The sequence below is a fragment of the Lynx rufus genome, unplaced genomic scaffold (genome assembly GCF_022079265.1).
Source record: "Lynx rufus isolate CCGP_SWC_20201006 ecotype Redwood Valley unplaced genomic scaffold, mLynRuf1.p SCAF_26, whole genome shotgun sequence".
NCBI lineage: Eukaryota > Metazoa > Chordata > Mammalia > Carnivora > Felidae > Lynx > Lynx rufus.
In genome coordinates, this window is record NW_025814841.1 from 892,326 (window position 1) to 909,036 (window position 16,711).

General features: G+C 36.4%; 1 non-coding gene across 1 annotated transcript; it reads left to right on the forward strand.

Moving 5' to 3' along the window:
- The first annotated feature begins 223 nt into the window (after positions 1 to 223).
- On the forward strand, positions 224 to 327 carry LOC124519089 (U6 spliceosomal RNA). Its single transcript, XR_006963999.1, has one exon. It is a non-coding gene; the product is annotated as a U6 spliceosomal RNA (small nuclear RNA).
- The last annotated feature ends 16,384 nt before the right edge of the window (positions 328 to 16,711 follow it).

Here is a 16,711-nt window from a genome sequence, read left to right on the forward strand (position 1 = left end):
AGCTTCCTTGGGCTCCACATTGTGTTCTGAATGACAAACTTAAGTGGAAGATATAAGAAGTTCTATCACATGCCTCCACTTGGAAATAACCACAGAGAGAACATAGCATCCAATTTGTAGCTTACACACACACCCAGGACTCACTCTGAGGTACTTTTTTTTTCTTATCCTATTGTCTTCCTGAGTCCACCTTGAAAGTCTTGATCAAGATTGAGAAAAATGGGAGCTCATTTCAGCAGCACATACACTAAAATTGGAATGATACAGAGATAACCATGGCCCCTATGCAAGTATGACACACAAATTCATGAAACATTCCATATTTAAAAAAGAAAGATTGGGCACGTGGGTGGTTCAGTCAGTTAAGCATCCAACTTCAGCTAAGGTCGTGATCTCAAGGTTCATAGGTTTGAGCCCCATGTCAGGTTCTGTGCTGACAGCTCAGAGCCTGGAGCCTGATTTGGATTCTCTGTATTCCGCCCCCCCCCACTCCCACTCTGCCCCTCCCTTGCTTGTGCTCTGTCTCTCTCTCTCAAAAAATTAATAAATATTAAAAATTAAAAAGATTGAGGGAAAAAACCATTTTGGGGGGGCATGAACTTTATGCTTTGAACTTTCCAGTTTCTCCTTCTGAAAAATACAAAACACAGCTCTTGGGATTCAAAATTCCTTAATATTATCACCTTGTCTTGAACTTCAAAAATCTATTTCAACATGCAAAAAAGCTCAGCATTTGTTCATCTTTCACTTTACATTTCTGCAGTAACTACTGTTCTGGTAACAATCCCAGGATGATTTCATTGCTAGGACGAGGAGAAGTATTCAGTGCCCTTCAGAGTGGGCACTGAAACCTAACAGCAAATGTGACACAATATCTCAATAGTTCATGAAGAAAAGCTACTTGAAAGAGAATATTCTCTCTTAAATGCTGAGGGAGAACTCTGCCTAATGGAAGAAATTTCTTACAAATCTCTTAACTGGGCTTTTCCAGAAACTGGAGAGGACAGAGTAGCACTTGGAACAATGGTGGCACAGGTCTCTGATGTAGCAATGAAAACTGGGTGAACCTTACTGAATGGTTTTACTTAATCTTGTTCAGATGTCAAAGTAACTGGAAGTCATGGAATTCTTTACAAAGTGATAGAACTTTTTGTTTGATGGAATTCAGCTGTTAAAACTATCCTGTTTTGAACATAACTATATAAATTAGAGTCATGTATTAGTATCTTTCTCTCTTCCCTCACTGCACCTCTTTTTTTTCCATAAGTATATAAAATGCAAATAGTCATAGACACATGAGTCCATAAGGAGAGCAAATGATCAAAATAGGTATGGTTAATTATACCCTATTCATGTTCATTTGCAATTTCCTCATTGTGTGTCTCACTTTCAGTACTGGACTCTAAGAGTGACAAACAGCAAATATTAAAAAGTTGAAGTAATTTGAGATTAGGAAAATCCTGTCTGTGGATTATTTTTGTTCCTTGACTCTGGAAAAGGCTGCTGCTAACTGTTTTATTTTCTTTATTGGAATTTATTCAGCTCAAGAAACAACCTAATATTTGGAACCACCTAATATTCCTGTACTAACTGATTCTTGTTTCATCTTTCAAAGATTTGGAATCACCTCTTTCTTATGACCAGTCTTTTCTCTGCATGGGTTGTAAACAGCCTAAAGAAAGCGATTTTTGAGATCCCAGTGTAATCCACATGTTCTTATAAGCAAAATTCTCATCTACAACCTTTTGCAAATACAGGAACACAGGGCAACAGGTTTGTTTGTTCTGTTTTGTTTGGGGTTTTTTTTGCATGTTTATTTTTGTTTATATTGGTTTGAAGTAAAAGATAGTCAACAACAATGAAGGAAACAGACTTAGAAAGAGTTTCTGTAATGAATGTCTCCCAGCATCTATCAGTACAGGCAATATTATATTTCCTGCCAAAACTCATTCAAAGAATATTTGAGCCATTCTTGTTACTTAAGAGCATTTGGAAGGAGTCACACAAGAGAACTGTAGTTCCTACCACTCCCTCTTGTATCTATTTGAGCAATAGCAATAGATAGAAGAAGCAGTAGAATTAAAACTGATAGAATTCATGAAGTTTGGACAGAAAGCATCTGTCATTTACAAACTGAGCTTTGAACAATGGCAGGCAAGCAATCACTGCTATCAGATGTAGGATCTAGCAGTAGACCATATGAATCAGAGGCAGAAACAAAACTAAGAAAAAAATATTTAAAATATTTAAAATAGACCAAAACTCATTCTAAGCATGCCCACCTAGGGACTTTACCAGCAGCAAGAAAATGGTTGATAGTTTTCTTTTTTTTTTTTTTTTTCAACGTTTATTTATTTTTGGGACAGAGAGAGACAGAGCATGAACAGGGGAGGGGCAGAGAGAGAGGGAGACACAGAATCGGAAACAGGCTCCAGTCTCTGAGCCATCAGCCCAGAGCCTGACGTGGGGCTCGAACTCGTGGACCGCGAGATCGTGACCTGGCTGAAGTCGGATGCTTAACCGACTGCGCCACCCAGGCGCCCCGAGAAAATGGTTGATAGTTTTCAACCAAAGAGCCAATTCAGACCATAGGATAGCAGTTGCTAGAATTCCATTTTATGTGTTTCATTGTATATAAGCTCTACACTTTAGCTCCATGACTGTCCAAAGTAGAAGAGCCATAAGGAGTGACACTTGTGCCATGAATTTTCTGAAGTTTGGGAAAAATGCTGCAAGCAACCTGAAAGAAAGAATGGTCTTTAAGCTTCTGTTAACTATAAACTGAATATTTTAAAAAGTAGATTTTAAGTTTCAAAGAATTCTTTTGTTGATCTTGTAAAAGTATCAAGTAAACCTGTTCAGACATTGTTAAGGAAGGGCATGTAAATGAAGACTCATGACACTAGAGTCACTATACTGGATCACCAACAAATTTAGAGAATTTGCACCTTAATAGGGAGCATTCCTATTGGAATAAGTCAATAGGTGATCTTTTTTTAAAAATTTTTTTTTAGTGTTTATTTATTTTTGAGAGAGAGAGAAACCAAGCACAAGCAGGGAAGGGGCAGAGAGAGACAGAGACACAGAATTTGAAGCAGGCTTTTAGGCTCTGAGCTGTCAGCACAGAACCCAACACAGGACTCGAACTCATGAGCTGTGAGGCCATGACCTGAACCGAAGTTGAACTCTTAACCGACTGAGCCACCCAGGCGCCCCAAGAGGTGATCTTTTTAAATTGTGTCTGAGCAGAGTCTAAATGTACACAAGCCAACAAGTAACTGCAAAGAGAACACATATAATTATATCTTTGAATGTAAGATACTTATTTTACTATTTCTACTCTCAGTAACATTATAATACTTGTGTGGTGGTATTTTTATTTAACTGAACTAATATAATTAGACCAATTTTATAAACAATGAAGACATCTTAAAACTGAAGGAATATGACATCAACACGAGCTCTAAATTTCTCTTGGTCTCATTCTTTTTCCCAGTTTTGAGATATATTAAACATATAGTACTGTATAAATATAAGGTGTAAAGCATAATGATTCGACTTACATATATTGTGAAATGATTACCAAAATAAATTTAGTTAACAGCCATCACCTATAAATATAGGGGGAAAGGGGTGGGGGAAAGTTTTTCCTTGTAGTGAGAACTCAGGATTTATTCTTGTAACAACTTTCAAAGGTACCATACAGCAGTATTAACTATAGTAGTCATTATGTTAAACATTACATCTCTAGTAATTACTTACCTTATAACTAGAAGTTTGTACCTTTTGACCACATTCATCCATTTATCCCTTCTCCAACCCCCACCTCTGGAAACCACAAATCTTTGTTTTGTTTTTAGTTTGCATATATAAATGAGATCCTACAGTATTTGTCTTTCTCTTTGTATAATGCTCTCAAAGTCCATGTTGTTGCAAATGGCAAGATTTCATTCTTTTTTATGGCTGTGTGTGTGTGTGTGTGTGATCACATCTTTATCCATTCATGAAAACTTAGGTTATTTCCATGTCTTGGCTATTGTACATAATGCTGCTATGAGCATAGGGGTGCAGATACATCTTTGACATAGCGTTCTCATTTCCTTTCAATAAATATCCAGAAGCAGAATTTCTAAATCATATATGGTAGTTATATTTTTAATTTTTTGAGGAACTTCATTCATTTGCAATAGTAGCTGGATCAAATTACAACTCTATCAACAGTGCACAAGTGTTCCCTTTTCTCCACACCCTCTTTTGCATTTGTTATCCTTTGTTTGTTTGATAATAACCATACTAACAAGTGTAAGGTGCTGTATCATTGTGGCCTTGGTTTGCATTTCTCTGATGATTAGTGATGTTGAGCAGATTTTCATGTACCTGTTAACCATTCACATATCTTCTTTGGAAAAATATTCCAGTTATTCTACTCAGGCCCTTGCCCATTTTTAATTGGACTCTTTGTTGTCCTGCAAATATTCTTTTCCCATTTGATAGGTTGTGTTTTCATTTTGTTGAGCAGAAGTTTTTGATGTAGTCCCACTTATTTTTTATTTTGTTAAATAGGCTTTAGGTGTCATATCCACATAATCATTCGTAAGACCCATGTCAATGAGTTTTTTCCCTGTTTTCTTTGAGGAATTTTACAGTATCCAGTCTTACACTTAAGTCTTTAATCCGTTTTGAGTTAATTTTTGTGAGTGGTGAAGAATAGGGGTCTAGTTTTATTCTTTTGCATGTGAATATCCAATCTGTCCAGCACCATTTATTGAAAAGACTATCTTTTCTCCATTGACTATTCTAAGATCCCTTATCAAATATTAGTTGACTGTATGTAAGTGGGTTTATTTCTGGGCTCTCAATTCTATTCCATTGAACAGTATGTCTCTTTTTATGCCAGTACCATGTTGTTTTGACTACCATAGCTTTATAGTACAGCTTGAAATCAGAAAATGTGATACCTACTACTTTATTCTTCTTTCTCAGGATTGCTTTGGCTATTTGGATCGTTGTGGTTGCATATAAATTTTAGGATTCTCTTTCTACTTTTGTAAAAAAATGTCATTGGAATCTTGATATGAATTGCATTGAGTCTATAGATGGCTTTGGGTAGTATGGACATTTTAATAGTATTTTTCTAAGTCATGAACACAAATACCTTTTCATTTATTTGTGTCTTCTTCAATTTCTTTCAATCAGTGCCTTGCAGTTTTCAGTGTAGAGATCTTTTGCCTCCTGGTTAAATTTATTCCTAAGCATTATTTACTTATTTATTTTAATTTTGTAGATGGAGTCATTTTCCTTTTCCAATAAAAAAATATTGCTAGTATATAGAAAGGTTACTGGTTTTTTGTATGTTAATTTTATATTCTGTAAGTTTTCTGAATTTATCTTTTAGATGAACAGCTCTTGGTGGGTTCTTTAGGATTCTCCTGTATATAAAATTATGTCATCTGCAAATAGAGACCATTTTACTTTGTCCTTTCCGATTCCGATGACTTTTACTTGTTTTCTTGCCTGATTTCTCTGGCTATGATTTCTACACTATGCTGAATAAGAGTGCTAAGAGTGGGCATGCTTGCCTTATTCCTGATCTTGGAGGAAAAGTTTTCAACCTTTTACAAGTAACTGTGATGTTAGCTGTAGGTTTATCATATATAATCTTTATTATGTTGAGGTAGTTCATTCTATACCTAATTGGGTGTTTTATCATTAACAAATATTGAATTTTGTTAAATGCTTTTTCTTTGTATATTGAAATGATACAATTTTTTTTTCTTTTATTCTATGAATGTGATGTATCCTATCGATTTGTGTGTATTAAATCATCCTTGCAGCCCAGGGGTAAATCCCACTGATCATGGTGAATGGTCTTTTTTGTGCTACTGAGTTCATTATCTTTTTCACATGCTACTGAATTTATTTTGCTAGTATTTTATTGAATTTTTGCATCTATATTCATCATAGATATTGGCCTGTAGTTTTCTTATAGTGTCCTTTTCCACATTTTTTGGTTTGGTATCAGGGTAATACTGGCCTCATAAAATTACACTTTGATTTTTTGGAATAATTGGAGAAGGATTGGCATTCTTGGTTAAATGTTCACCAGTGAAGTCATCTGATCCTGGGCTTTTCTTCATTGGAAGTTTTTTTATTACTCATGCAATCTCCTTACTAGTAATTAGTCTGGTCAGATTTTCTATTTCCTTCTCATTCAATCTTGATAGGTTGTATGCTTCTAAGAATTTTCCTGTTTCTTGTAGGTTGTCTGTTTTGTTCACATATAGCTGTTCATAATACCTATTTATGATCCTTTGTATTTCTGTGATATCAGTTGTAATGTCTCCTCTTTCATATGATTTTATTGATTTGGTCTTTATTTGTTAATCTTGCCAAAAGCTTATAAGTTTTGTTAATCTTTTTAAAGAATCAACTCTTTGTTAATCTTTTTTTATTGTCTTACTATTCTCTATTTCATTTATTTTTGCTCTAATCTTTATTTCCTTCCTTTTGCTAACTTTGGGTTCAGTTTATTCTATTTCCTTGAGGTATAAAGTTAGGTTATTTATTTGAGAACTTTCATGTTTCTTGCTTTTGTGAGTGGGTTAGAGGGACAGAGAGAGAGAGAGAGAGAGAGAGAGAGAATCTTAAGCAGGATCCACTCCAACATGGAGCCCAACATGGGGCTCAATCCTATGACCCTGGGATTATGACCTGAACTGTAATCAAGCAACAGATGCTCAACTGACTGAGCCACCCAGGTGCCCCAAGAACTTTCTTATTTCTTAATGTAGGTGTTCATTGGTATGAACTTTCCTCTTAAAACTGTTTTTTGCTGCATAAGTTTTGTCATGTTGTGTTCCCATTTTTGTCTCAATACACCTTTTTCTTTTCCATTTAATTTCTTCTTTGATCTGTTGATTATTTAAGAAACTGTTGTTTAATTTCCACATATTGATGAGTTGCAGTTTTTCTCCTGTTATTAATTTCTAGTTTCAAACAATTGTGGTCAGTGAAGAAACTTGGTATGATTTCAAACTTCTTAAGTTTTCTAAGACTTGTTTTGTGACCTAACATATGGTCTATCCTAGAAAATGTTCTAAGCACACTCAAGAAGAATGTGTATTCTTCTGTTGTCAGATAGAATGTTCTGCATATATATGGTATGTCCATTTGGTTTATAGTGTTGCTCAAATCTGTTGTTTCCTTATGTTTTCTGTATAGGTGATCTATCTGTTTTTGAGAGGGGGTATAAAAATCCTTAACTATTATCATATTGCTGTTGATTTCTCATTTTAGCTCTTTTAGTTGCTTTAAGGTACACAAATGTTGGGTTCATAAATATTTGCAATTGTTATATCTTCTTGATGGATTGATCACTTTATCATTATATAACAATGTTTTTTGTCTCTTTTTACCATTTTTAGTTTAAAGTCTATTTTGTCTGATAAAAGTATAGCTACCCCTATTTTTTATTGTTATTGTTTGGTTTGCTTTGTTTGTTTACCATTTGCTTGAAATACCATTTTTGATTCATTCATTTTCATTCTATGTGCATCTAAGGCTAAAGCAAGTCTCTTGTAGGCAGCATTTCATTGGATCTTTGTTTTTTGTTTTGTTTTTTTATCCATTTAGCCATTCTGTGTGTTTCCATTGGAGAATTTAATCCATTGATGTTTAAAGTAATTGTTGATAGACAAGAACTTACTATTGCCATTTTGTAAATTGTTTTCTGGTTATTTTATAGATACATTGTTTCTTGCCTCTATTCCTGCTGTGGTTTTTGTGCATGTGTTGATGTCTTTTTGTGTCAGTTTTCTTTGATTTCTTTATTATATTCTTTTATATGATCACTACAGGTTTTCCCCTTGTGGATACCATGAGACTTACATAGGGTATCTTAATATTATAGGGGTGCCTGGGTGGCTCAGTCAGTTGCACATCCAACTTCAGCTCAGTACGTGATCTCGCATTTGTGGGTTCAAGCCCCACATTGGGCTCTATGCTAACAGCTCAGAGCCTGCTTCAGATTCTGTGTCTCCCTCTCCCTCTGCCCCTCCCCTGCTCATGCTCTGTCTCTGTCTCTCAAAAAATAAAATAAACGTTAACAAAATTTAAAAAATTATAACACCCTATTTTAAACTGTTAGCAAATTAACCTTGAGAGTGTTCCTAAAGTTTATACTTCTTCTCTCCCTCACATTTTAAGTTATTGATGTTAAAGTTTATGTATTTCACACTGTGAATCCAATAGCAGATTATTGTAGGTATGGTTATTTTTATTACATTTTTAACTTTAAACTAGAATTGTAAGTGAATTACACACCTCTATTACCATATTAAAGAATTTAACTTGGACTATGTATTTAGCATTACCAGTGAGTTTTGTGCTATTTCCTTACGTTTTTACAATGTTAATTAGCTTCCATTATTTCCATTCAAAAGATTCCCTTTTTTTTTTTTGGTAAGACAGGTGTAGTGGTGATAAACTACCTCAGGTTTGTTTATTTGGGAAATTCTTCATCTGTCCACTTCTGAAGGACATTTCCACTGGGTACAGAATTCGTGTTTGAGAGTTATTTTCTTTCAATATTTTGAATTTTGAATATCATCCCATTCTCTCCTGGCCTGAAGAGTTTGTGTTGAAAAATAGGCTCATAGTTATATGGGTGTTCCCTTGTATGTAACTTGTCACTTCTTTTTTCTGCTTTCAAAATTCTTTTTCTTTGACTTAATAATTTAATTATGTCTTTGATATCCCTATTTGTGGCCCTTTAGGCTTCATGGATCTGGATGTTCATTTCCCTTCCCATATCATTCCCAGCCAAATTCCCAGGCTTGGGAAATTTTCAGCCATTATTACTTTAAATATACTTTATGCTCCTTCTTTTCTCCTTCTGGCTTTCCCACAATGCGGATATTGTTTATTTTGGTTGTGTCCTATAAGTCCCATAGGCTTTCTTCACTCACTTTTTTTTTTTCTTTTTGCTCCTCTGACTGGACAATTTCAAATGTCCTGCCTTCCAGGTCACTGGTTCGTTCATTCTTCATGATTGGGTCTGCTTTTGAATCTCTGTATTGAGCCTCTCAGTTTAGTCATTGTATTTTTCAGCTCTAAGATTTCTCTTTGTTTTTTGATGCCCTCTATTTGCTGAATTTCTTGTTTTGTTCATGCACTGCTTACCTAATTTCATTTAGTTGCATATCTTGTGTTCTTAGAGTTCATTAAACTTTAAGATGATTATTCCAAATTCCATGTCTTAGAGTTCATTGATTTCCATTTCTTTTGGTCAGTTGTTAAAGCTTTATTAGCGTTCTTTGGTAGTTCATCCTTACTTGATTTTTTTATGCATGATCCCTGAATCCCTTATATTAGTATCTGTATATTTGAGTAAGGAGTTTCCTCTTCCCATCTTTACAGGTTCATTTTGGAAGAGACAGTATTTTACCAATAAGTTCAGTTTGAGTTTCTGGCCAGGTCTGCTTCTAATGTCCTGGTACATGAAACTTACTATCAGAGTCCATTTTGGGGCAAGGCCTCTGCTGAACTCTGAGATGGGGGGTAAGGAGTATGTACCAATGGTCAAGAATAGTTAAACAGGACTTCTGACTTGTTTTCCTGCCCAAGCAAGGCTGTAGGATGGGCATCACTGTTGCCTGGGCTCTCTGTTCAGTCTTCCTAGATGTCAGAACTGTGTAATATTCTCAGCAGTAGGTTCAGCTATGAGTTAGTTTCTCTGCCCTGGCAGGGCAGCAGAATGGCCGCCGTAACCCGCATAGCTAATTGTTTGAGGACTCAAATCAGGAAGACTGTGCACTGTATTCCTTGGCCAAAAAGGGCCACTGATTTTGCTCTGCAGATGGGAAAGACCACAGGCTAGGCTCTCTGTTCAAGTGCCCCTGTACACAGGACTGTTGAAGGGGCTACACAGCGTCTCATTTTCTCTGGTTAGGTTCTCTGCTCAAGTGGGCTGAAAGTTATATTCAGCAATGAGAGGGACTATGAATTAGTTTCCCTGCTTGGGCAAAGCTGGTGAACTGGCTTTTAAGTCCAGGAAGGCTTTTTTGGAGTTATGGACCGATTTTCAGGATCAGTAAGACTCTGAGGACCCAAATCAGGCAGATCTGTGCCCTACTGAATTCCCTGGTCAGGCTGCACTATCATCTTGGCTTTGCAGATGAACTGAGACACTAGTTCAGACTACTATTTGGATGCTGCAGGTAGGAATTTGGTCTGCCAAGATCTGGCAACTGGTTGTTGCAAATACCTCCCCTCATCCCCATTACAATCAAATTCCTAGTGGTCAAGTCTCACAGACTTTCCTGCAATACCATGGGGTGATATCAGAGTAGGGGCTCCCAAGAAGTGACCCAAAATGCTGGAGGTGCTTAATGTCCACCCTAGGCTTCCCACCCCACCCCCCCACCCCCCAACGATGGAAGAACCATAGGCTCAGGGGAGACCTCTCAGTGTGGTACCGTGCTGGCTTGAGGGAGGGGCAATGTGGTCAACATGTAGCCATTTTTCTGACACTTCTAATACTGTCTGTCTTGGTCTTTGTGGTACCCGGTGGGAGGTGGGGGGCTTGTTTCAGCCTCACCTCTGTGTTCTACGATTTTCTCAGTGGTGCCTTGTCTATGAATAGTTATTAGCTGTTCTTGTGAGTGGGAGCAAAATTGGGATCTATGTCACCATCTTGGTAATACCATTCTTCTCTTGGAATCTTTGGACAATAAGCTTACTAACCTAACATTAAGTCATATTACAGGCCTATACTTCATAAGGAAGAGTGATTCATGTGCTATTGTAGAAAAAAAATCCATGAATGAGAAATAAGATGACCTTGAGTTTATTTCTAAGTAAGTTCATACTAACTAGTCTTCTAGTTATACTAAATTAAGTTTATAAGCTCCTCCAACTCTAATATTCTTGTTTTGTTTTTTTAGTAAACTTCAAAATATCCATTCTATAAAAGCAGTTAATATTTATAATTTAAATATTTTATAATTCAAGAAACATATAAATTATCAAAGATTAAATTCTACTCAGCATGATCTTGATATTAGGTGTATTTTTTTATATTCCATTTTTTAAAATTGGTCATCTACTTATACAAGTTTGTCTTAAACATAGTTTGCTACTATGTTCCTCTTTGTTTAATCAAGTTAAATAGGTAAGACTTACTTTTTGGATTTTATAAACTTGACCCTAAGTATAAGCTACCACAAATACTTAATGAAATTTGTTGAAATTTAAATTTATTTGTTTATAGGTAAAAAATAAAGTAGGCACATACCATCATCATAGTTTGATCACTAAGTTATTGCAGTTGTTTTTTTAACACTTAAAACATTTTTTTAAATGTTTGTTTATTTTTGAGAGAGAGAGACAGAGTGTGAGCAGCGGGTGAGGGGCATAGAGAGGGAGACACACAATCAAAAGCCAACCTCAGGCTGTTAGCTAACAGCTCAGAGCCTGATATGTGGAGCCAAAGTCACACGCTTAACAGATGAGCCACCCAGGCACCCCACAGTTGGTTTATAAATAGAGATGAATATTAGAATATATTCATTAAAAATAAGAAAACATAGAAGGATACTTCCAGAGCATTTAGCAAATTTAATCCCCAAACTTGTAGTTTTCGGTTGTATCCCCATTTGTTCATCACAGACTGTGCCAATAGCTTAGCTTTTAATCCCTGAAAAACATTAAACATTTAAGCACCACTTAATGGAGAAGAATCATTAAAATAAAATTGAAGTTCACATTGTTACTTGGAGAGGCTTATATTTATTGTTTCCTATAAAAGTTCCAAGGAAACTAAAAAAATTACAAATATTGGCATGGGGCACATCACTTCTTTGCCTGCTTTTAAAAGAGTTGTCTCTGACAAAGATTACTGATATGAAAAAAAGGGATAACAAATCAAATTTTCAAAGAGCTTGGAACATAGATCTCTAGTGAAGTGACTATCAGTTCAAGCTTTTTCTCTCACCAGTGACTATTTTAGAGAAAACAGCCTAACAGGCATATCACAGACTGCACAATCTCCATAATATGTTTTCATTCTAAACACCAATGGTTGTATTTGGGAAATACTAACAGTATTAGGAAAAGTCTTTTTAAAAAGACACTACAGATTAGAGGTCAGGGGGGTGCTTAAAAGAATTATGAATAGACATTATATTTACAAAGAATTTAATAGGATAGGAAACTCATATTATGTTAGTGAAAAAGCATAATACAAAGCTATGTATATAGTGTAATATCCATCATATATAACATCTATAAATATGAGTACTAAGTATACTAAATGGAAATTTATTAAAAGCAAATGTACTAAAATACTGTGATTATCTCTTAGTGTGACCTTGTTTATGTTAATGCTTTGCTATACTTTTCAAATTCTTTAATATTCATAAAAATGGAAGATGGCTAAGTATATAATACAAAATTTAAACATCCTTTATCATGATGAAAATTGATAGCCAGAATGATTAAAAATGAAAGCAAAACCATTTAAATGGGGGGAAAGTACCACTGTGCTCAATTTAGATAAATGACACAAAATCAATGCCATATTAGAAAAATTAGGATTTTTAAAAACTTCAACAATTAGCTTACCAGAGAAAACTCTCTTAACTCAAAATACTTTTCTTCCCCAATAATGAGCAGTTAGAGAGGAGTCCTTGTTTATGCAGAGAAGGTAGAGTTTCAGGCTCTTCCTTTCCTATACCTTCTGTTTCCTCCTCACAGATTCCTATAAATCCCTAGTGGTTTATGTTACTAAGCCTATGCCATCTGCTCACTGGGGCCATGTTGTAACCAGGCTTATTATATATCACAATACAGTTGTTAAGAGGACAAGTCCTGGGTTAGGCACCTGTGTTCAGATCTTGGCTTCACTTCGAATGTTGCCCAGTCCCCTAACCTCTATTTCAGTTTGGTCTTCTGTGGAGTGGAGATGATAGCCTCAAAGTGTTTTCTAAAATTTTTTTAAATGTTTATTTTTGAGAGGGGAGAGACAGAGTGAGAGTGGGGGAGGGGCAGAGAGCGAGAGAGGGAGACAAAGAATCCGAAGTAGGCTCCAGTCTCTGAGCTGTCAGCACAGAGCCCAATGCGGTTCCAAACTCACTAACCATGAGATGATGACCTGAGCCGAAGTCCAACACTTCACCAACTGAGCCACCTAGGTGTCCTGGCCTCAAAGTGTTTTAAGACAGTTAAAGGGGTAATTCCTGGAAAGCTGACGATATCCCTCCCACCCTATCCAAAGCGTCACGGTCTTCTCCATCTCATTTCATGCCAATTCAGTCCTTCCATGTGCTCATGTCCAAGTCCTTGATTTCATCCTAATCCCTCTTTCCTCTCACACTACATCCAATCTGCCAGCAAATTTTGCTATCTCTACCTTCAAAATAAATGCAGGGTCTGACCACTTCTTTCCATCTCTACTGAGACCATCTTGGGACCAGCTGCCATCCTCTCGCTCCAGGATTATTGCAACAGCCTCCTTAACTGTATCCCTTGTTCCCTACAATCTGTTCTCTGCAAATTGCACAGTAAACCATCACGTCACTCCCTGCCAAAATCCTTCAGTGGCTGCCCATCTTGGCCAGAGGAAAAAGCAGATTCTCAACCAAGACCTAAATGTCCCTACAAAAGCTGATCCCTCGTATCTCTCTGACCTCAACTCCTATTCCTCTCGCCTGTGCCTCTTGTCTCCAGCCACACAGGTGTCCCAGTTGTTCAGAACGAAAGGCAAGTCTTGCTTTAGGGCCTTTGCACTTCCTGTTCCCTCTTCTGGATCATTCTTCCCTTAGATATTCCTGTGGTTTGCTTCCTTACCCCCTTCAAATCTTTACTCACATATAATCTTCTCAACAAAGCCTTCCCCATTTAAAATGGCAAATCCTCCCTTAGGACTCTCCATCCTATTTCCTGGTTACATTTTTAACTTGAACATGTATCACTTTTTCCACTTACTATATAAAGTTTTTATTTCTGCTATTTAGAATATCACTCTAGGAAGGCAAAAATTGGGGTCTTTAACAATGCCTGGTACCTATAGTTAGTTAATATTTTCTGAATAAATGAATGACTGCATATCCTTAGGACAGTGACTGAGGATAGCAAGTACTTTACACATTTTAATTAATAACATGTTCCATGAGAATATCTAGAATCATGACATCATAAAGTTGGAAAGAACTTAAACCACCTATTGTTTTTTCTATAGTTTTGAAAGGTCATCATCTGAGCTTTCAGTGTGTTCTTTCTCAATAGTCCATTGGCTACCAAAAAGAGAAGCCAGTTTCCTTTTTAGATCACTCTTTTTGTTAGCTAGCTAGGCTGACATGTGTCTCCTGGTGAGTTCTGTTCATTGATGCTAAGGTTATGCTCTGCAAGTATACTCCATCCATCTTCTACATGAGGGAACATTCTGAATATTGGAAGACAGCTAGAATGTCCCACTTAAGTCTTCTCTTCCTCACATGAGCATTAAGCATCTGTATACATTTTCTGTTAATACCTGAAAAGTGAGCTCAGAGATGGTCACACCAGTATACTTCCACTATTGCAGACCAAGACTACATTAATATTTTATCCACTGACGTCATATCATTAGCTCACGTTGAATTTTTGGTGGTATAAGATAACCAGGTTATGTTAATGATTTATGGGGTTTTTTTCACATTAGCTTCTTTTAAGGTGGTTCCTTATATACTTCTTGTATTTTCTCACAAATACAAGATAATATTCACAGAGACCTCATTCTTTTTAAACTTAGAAATAAACTAAACCAGTGAACTATTACAGTGGTAATGCTATAAACTTTCAGGCAAAGAAAGAATAATAATCCACTATTTTATCATCTATAATCAGAAACACTTGTTATATATTTAAAGCTTCACTCAGGTAGTTTCCATAAATTCTCTTCTTCCACCATCATATCCTCTGCTACAATCTCAGAATTCTCAGCTAAGGAGGATCCCATCTTTGATGAAACACATACCCCCACTCCTCTCAGACACTCTATACTCTAAACATGCTCCAGAGATCTCACAGTGGAAAAACCTCTGTCTCTCCATCTACCACCAAGCCAGGATCTCAAGAACACATAAAACTACAAAATGACTGCTTCTCACAAAGATGATGCCATTAAATTAACTTCATGCTATGAACTAAAAATGTCGAACAGAAAACTTGGTTTGGTAAATTGCTTTCTCGCTCTGATTTTTGTACCTCACTGCTCAACCCATTTGTTTATCATTAAAAGCAGGGTCATAGCATGATGCCTAATAATATCAACAGTGGAATCAGATAGCCTTAATAGGATATATTTTGAAGTGCTTACAAGACATATTACAAATAACAAGTATTTATGAGTTGAAGAATAAATCGTTAACTACAAGCAGTGAAGTGTTTAATAACAGAACAAACAGCTTATTCTCTGTACTACAATTCTTTTCATCCTATTATAACCCTCCCCGAGCTAGGCCTGAACATGGCTGATGGGAAACCATCTTCACCCTCAAGATTAATTACACATGTGTAGCTAAAAGACCGATTTGTCACCAGGAAGATGTCAAATCTCGACACGGACAGAAACAGAACCATATTGTAGTCAAAACAGATTTGCTGGACAGTTATTTTAGGCTTCCAGCACAGGTTACATCTAATTATCCAGATTGGACATGAGAGACATAAGTACATATATACAGCCCTGCAGATAATAAAATGTTAATCAAAATCTATTTAAGTTGCTTTAAGCAGTTTTAACTAAGAGAAGGCTACCAGACTTTGCAAATAAAATTCCAGGTGCCCAGTTACATTTGAATTTCAGATGAACACTTTTTTAGTTTACACATATCTCCAATAGCAATTGACATACACACACAAAGAAATTATTCACCATTTATCTGAAACCTAAATTTAAATGGTTATCCATTTTCTCTGGCAATCTTAGGCTAAGATCTAAGCAAGGGGACTACCATTGGAGTTCACATCAGTGTAACACAGTGTTAACTGGGGTTTTGGTCCATGCAACAAAATACAACAGGTGATGTGTACCAAAGTTAGGTGACAGACAAAATGTAGAATGCACAAAAAGAATGTACAAAAACTGGTTCCACGCTTCTTGGACCATTCAACCAGATCAAGATTATAAAAAGGGGGGCAAAGCATTTAGAGAATGAAAAATATATTTGGGGGAATGTTTCTATGGAAAAAGGTGGGCTTGAGCCTCACCTCCAGTCCCCAAGGGGAAAAGAGAGGAGTTCACGATCTCAATGAAGAGTAAGGGTTTCAGCCAAAGACCCTAGAGGGACCTAATCCTCTCCATAATTGAGAGATATCATGGACTGAGAAAATTAGAGTGGCCTATTTCAGGAAAACAAAGAGACAACATGGTTCTATTTGCAAAGGAACTATACTTCCATTCGTAAAAGCCAAGAAATGTTTGATTCCCATGGACCAAATGTGGGCTGTAGGGGAAAGAGCTGGTCTGGAGCATGAAACGACTTGGTGTAGAACCAGGATGGGGATATCTCCACACCAGGGCTGAGGTCAGAAGGAGAGATGTTCTCATGTGCTGTGAGAGCTGCCACTAAAAAGGGCTACTGAGAGGGTCTTCATAGTACCCACAGAAGAAAGTATCAGCTACAAACACCCACCAGGGCCAGAGTGAGAAACCAGCTTATGAAGATACCAG